The following is a 6,000-nucleotide window of genomic DNA, read 5'->3' on the forward strand; positions in this document are numbered from 1 at the left end:
TGCACCTACAGTAAGTCATCTTGCCAGCCCTACCTTGGTTTGTTTTTTTGGTGGTGGTTGGTTGGTTGGTTGGTTGGTTGGCTAGTTGGTTTGAGACAGAGTTTCTCAATTATCCCTGGAACTCTACTGGGTCAGCAAGCCCTAGGAATCCTCTTGCCTCTGCCCACCTCCCCACACAGCCCAGGGCTGGTTTTACTATCACACTCTGCTCTTTCACATGAATTAAGAACGTCATGCTATAAAACAAGCGCTTTACTGTAAGCCATTGGTCCGGCCTTCTCCGGACCTCTAATAAACAAGGCCCTCTCTCCCACAGTGTGCATTCATTCAGCGATGACCCATGATGTGGGAAGGGCTTCTGAATCCTACACAGAGTTAAACTTGCCTGAGCCTAGCCCTCAAACAAGTGAGCAGCTACAAGCATGGGGCAGAAGCAGGTGGCTGAGGTTCCTGTTATTAAGGCTGAGATAAGCAAATTATTATGTACTCAAAAATCTACTTGAAGGGTCAGGATACTGGTTACTTGAAGAGCGCATGCACCAGACTGATCTCCAGCACTACCAAAAACAAACACTTCTTGCAATGTGGACCCTCAGAAAACTTATGCAAGCTCACTTGATCCAAGAGCCCTTTATGACTAATGTATTATAAAAGGCAGCTATAATTAAGCTCTGTTATAATAAACAACTGACAGTTTCACCATGACTTGTCCCCAGAAAGGGACTCTGGATGACACAGAGTATCATGGGGAGTGGGACCCCTTGACTGATGGGAAAGGAGGACTGAGGGAACCAAGGTAAATGTCATGAAACTTTGGAATTACTGCCTACAATCTCTTGCCTTTTTCTTCTCTATTAAGTTATAAAATGTGAGAGTTTTCAAAGTCGCCTCAGGAGTCTGGTATGTGACTAATACCGTGCCAGAGACAGGAGAACTGACTGTAAGATATGGAAGGAACGAACTGGAATGCAGCAGCGGTGAACTCTAAGGAAAACAAGACCCAAGAGCTTGGTTGCCTATGACAGACACCAGAGAGGAAAAGGGACAAGTGAAGAAGCTTCCAGAATCTCCATTCGCCATGGGGTAAAGTAGCAGCACATAAAGGAGAATGGAATGACTGAGGGAATTCTGGCTCCACCTGCCACTTCCCGACTTGACCTTCATTTCAGGTACATTTTCTTCCCCTAGTAGAGACTTCTGACAGGACAGCTAGCAAAAGAACTGAGTTAACCATACAGTCCCTTACATTAGATCATTCCAGGGGAACTAGGGAAAGAGGGCAGAAGGCAAAGACATTTACGAAACTGAAAACACAGACTCAAGAAAAGTATTAAACTAAATGTTTTTCTAGTTATAAGCTTGTTCGATGGTCATGTAGTACAGTAAAGAAACTTGACCATCTCAAACTAGCTAACAGTTTGTATCTGTGGCTTATTTTGGGAAAGTATCAATGATTGTCTTCCTCGGTGTCCATGAGGATGTTCCATAGTGTAACTATTCCCCTCCACCCCTAACCATCTATGGTATTTACTTCCTGAGAAGGTTAAAGTACTATTCTTAGAAGGGCAGAAAAAAATTACAGTTAAATTGAACTAGTACAAAGAACTCAAAGCCATTCCAAGGTATGGGAGAAAAGGCCACAAGACACCTCCAATGGTTTTGCTTCCTATGCATCTTAGAATATGAGTCAATCCAGTCCAGAGGTTGATCTGGATTGTGGAGCAATTACACACAGAAAATTTTGGATTTCAGCCCAAACTCAATATATACACACGGCCCTTTTCACTGCAGCTGCAGCCCTCGGGGCTGGGAGATCGCTAATTCCCACCAGAGAGACAGCCCTGGCAGGATCTAGGGCAGCTGAGGTCATCTTTGGCCAGTCACACCTGACTACATGTGGCAGGGAGGCTGGTAGGATCCACAGAGAGAGGTCTGAGTCTGTCAGGGTTCATGGCTGCATACGCTCTGACTGGCCTAAGAAAATTTCCTAAAGGCTACACAAAACTTCTGGAATACTAGGCAAGCACACTTGAAAGGTATCTAACCAAGAACAGTCCTCAAATTCACTCCCACTAAACTACTGCACATCCAGTCCCAGAGCCCTGGACAAACGTGTCACCTCATGTTCTGTGGAAACCCAGCCTAGCCTCCATCCGTCTGCATCACTGTCTCCCCAGTAAGATGGATGCCATGTCCCATCTCCAGCCTCCAAGGCATGGTCATATCCACAACTCAAATGGCTACACCAAGCTGATAAGATTCCAGTGAAAAGAGAGTGAGAGGGCGTCCTCCAGCCTTCACCGTGGAGGCACAGCTCACAGTCTCAGAAAGCACAAAAGGGCCCCAAGATAGACCAGTGGGCAAAGGCACCTTCTGCCAAGACCAATGACCCAAGTTCCATCCCCGGGCCCACATCATGGAAGGAGAGAACCAAGTCTTGTAAGTTGTCCTCTGACTCCCACATGGGCACAGTGGCACCACTCACACATGTACTTACCCACAACCAATCAATATAAAAGAAGTATATAAAAATTGAAACAATTTCTTTAAAAAGAAAGCACAAAAAATTCTAAAGTGCTCTCAAAGTGCTGGAGAGATGACTCAACGGTTAAGAGTGAGTACTGCTCTTGCAGAGGACTCTGGCCCTCTGCATCCACCTCAGGCAGCTCACAGCTCCCTGTAACTCAAGCTCTCAAAGGATCCAGTGCCTTGCCCTCCAGAGGCACCTGCACTCATATGCACATACCCATACATAGACACTAATCAAAAATAAAATCTTTATATAAAATGAACTCTCGGGACTGGAGAGATGGCTTAGTGGTTAAGAGCACTGGCTGTTCTTGCAGAGGACCCACGTTCAATTTCCAGCACCACATGGTGGCTAACAATCGTTCATAACTCCAGTTCCAGGAGATCTGACGCCCTCTTCTGACGTCCTCAGGCATTGCATGACACAGGTGCACTTACACACACACAGGCAATACACTCATACACATAAAATAAAAGTAATAAATAAAAATAGTAAAACAATGAAGTCTCAAGCCAAAAACAGTCCTAGCTTATTGGGTACAATTTTCAATACTGCAACCCAGGGCTGAGGATCAGTGACTGGTAGAGCACTTACATGACATGTGCAAGGTCCTAGATTCCAACCCCAGTACTAAAGGGGAAATGGATGATGGCATTATGAATTGATGACCATAAGAATCTTCCCCCTCCTTCAGGAACTTGAATTCCACTCATCTATGAGAAGCTACTAATAGGAAGGAATCGTGTCTGTTTCATTTGTGGTTCTCGCCAACGTTAGCAGAACGATTACTAGCACACAGCAGCTGAGCAAAAAATACTCGCTGAAGTGAACTGAACAGCTGAAGGGGAGCAGACGAGAGTCTCAGGGGAGGAGGACTGCTGTAAAAACAGAGAAATGGATTTCTATACATGTGGCTGTCCATAATTAAATCAAGAAAATGGAAGAGATGTATCGATATATGTGTTATATAGCTAAAGCAATAGAAATATATCAATAACAAATAATAAATTTGAATCAGATATAAAAAGTCTCAAAATAAAAAAAGGTCAGGAGCGGATGTATTTGTCGCTGAATTATGCCAGACTTTTAAAGAAAAGCTAACACCAATGTTCCTCAAAAAAGTCCATAAATTAGAAACAGAAGGAATACTTCCCAGCTCATTCTATGAGCCCAGTATTGCCCCAATGCCAAAACCTGATATGGATCCAAATTTTTAAAATATTTTATTTATTTTTTTTTTATGTGTATGAGTGTAAGGCATGGATGTAAGTAGGTGCACCTGTGTCATGCAATGCCTGCAGAGGTCAGAAGAGGGTGTCAGATCCTCTGAAACTGCAGTTGTTAGCTGCCATGTGGGTGCTGGGATTCGAACCCAGGTCTTCTTCAAGAACAGTCAGTGTTCTTAACTGCTGAGCCATCTCTCCAGCGCCTTATTATTATTTTTTTATTTTATGTGCCTGTACCCATGTCATGCAACACCCACAGAGATCAAAAGAGTTCATCAGATTCCCTGGAACTTAGTTACGGATGGTTACCAGTCCCATGTGGGTGCTGGGAATCGAACCCAGGTCTTCTGCAAGAGCAACCAGTGCTCTTAACTGCTGAGCATCTCTCCAGCCCCAAGGGGCCAAATTTTTAAAACAAGAGAAAATAAAACTATAGACCAATATCCTTGACAAACATTTACACAAAAATATTCTTTTTTGTTGCTTTGTTTTTATTTTTGTTTTTTGAGACAGGGTCTCACTATGCAGCCCTGGCTGCCTGGAACTCACTTTGTAGACCAGGCTGGCCTCATTCTCACAGAAATATGCCTGCCTCCTGCGTGCTGGGTTTAAAGGCATGCCCCACCACTCCTAGATAAAAAATATTCTTAATAAAATACTTGCATAACAAATTCAACAGCACATTAAAAAAATTATATACCATAGCCGAGTGTCGTAATGCACATCTCTAATCCCAGCACTCAGGAGGCAGTAGGTGGATCTCTGTGAGTTCAAGGCCAGCCTGGTCTACATAGAGAATTCCAGGCCAGCTGAGGCTACAGGGAGACCCTGTCCCAAAAAGATCAAAAAAACCATACACCATGATCTAGTAGCTTTTGTTCCAGGAATACAAGGATGGTTCTATATATGCAACTCAACAAACATAATAAAGCACATAAGTAGAATCAAGGCTAAAAGTCATATTGTCATTTCAATAGATCCAGAAAAGGCCTTAGAAATTTAACATTACTTCATGATAAAAACCCTTGAATAAATTAGCCATGATGCCTCAACATAGTAAAAGTTCCATATGACAGACTTAAAATCCAACATTATACTAAATTCATCAGGAAAAAGACACTTGTGCCCACTCTCACCACTCTGTTCTTATCCAACATACTATTAAAAATATTAGCCAGAGAAATTAGACAAGAGAAAGAAACAAAAGTTAGAGACCAGAAAGGAAGAATTCAAGTTATCCCTACATGCTGAAGGTATGATTTACACATGGGAAATCGAAGGGATTTTACCAACAAATCAACAAATTCTGTAAGGTGGGAGAATATAAGATAAACATCTGTCTTAGTTTGTTCTTGATTGCTGTGACAAAATACTCTGACCACTACCAACTTGGTGAGGAAAGGGTTTGTTTATCTTACATCTCCCAGGTCACAGTTCATCTGGAGCCCAAAGTAGGAACTCAGGGCAGGAACCTGGAGGCAGGAGCTGGAGCACAGGCCATGGAGGAATACTTCCTACTGACTTGCTCCCCTGGCCCCTGCTCAGCCTGCTTTCTTATGCAACACAGGCCCACCTGCCCAGGGGTGGCACCATCCACAGTGGGCTGGGCCCTCCCTCATCACTCAACAATCAAGAGGATACCACACAGATATGGCCACAGGCCAGTCCTATGGAGGCAATTCCCCAATCGAGGCTCCCTCAACCCAGCTGTGTCAAGTTGACACTAAAGCTATCCAGCACAACATCCAAAAATCAGGAGCTCTTCATACATCAGTAGGAGCTCACTGCCAAATAAGTTCCCCTGTCCACAGCAGCCACATGGAAAATACATAGAAATAAACCGAGCTAAAATATGAAAGAGCACCAGAATGAAAACTATAAAACACTGAAGAAAGATGTTAAAGAGATCCTAGAAGGTGGAAAGGCTCCATGTTCACAGGTTGGGAGAACCAACGTTGTTAAAATGGCCATGTTGCTCAAAGCAATCCATAAATTTAATATAATCCTCACCGAAATACCAACAGCATTCTTCAAGGGAACAAAAGACCCCAAATAGCCAAAACAATTCTGAGCAAAAAAAAAGTAATGCCAATATATTCTAAAATGAAATGGAGATCGTTTTTAAAGGTTAAAAACTCATCCAATTTTATGTCTTACAGGGCTTATACTGAGTTCAATATTGTATAACTGTATTAACTCAACTGTGAACCTAGAAACTTGCACCCACTTGTGAAAGAGATGTAC

The sequence above is a fragment of the Nannospalax galili genome, unplaced genomic scaffold, assembly GCF_000622305.1.
Source record: "Nannospalax galili isolate Female #2095 unplaced genomic scaffold, S.galili_v1.0 scaffold209, whole genome shotgun sequence".
Classification (NCBI taxonomy): Eukaryota; Metazoa; Chordata; class Mammalia; order Rodentia; family Spalacidae; genus Nannospalax; species Nannospalax galili.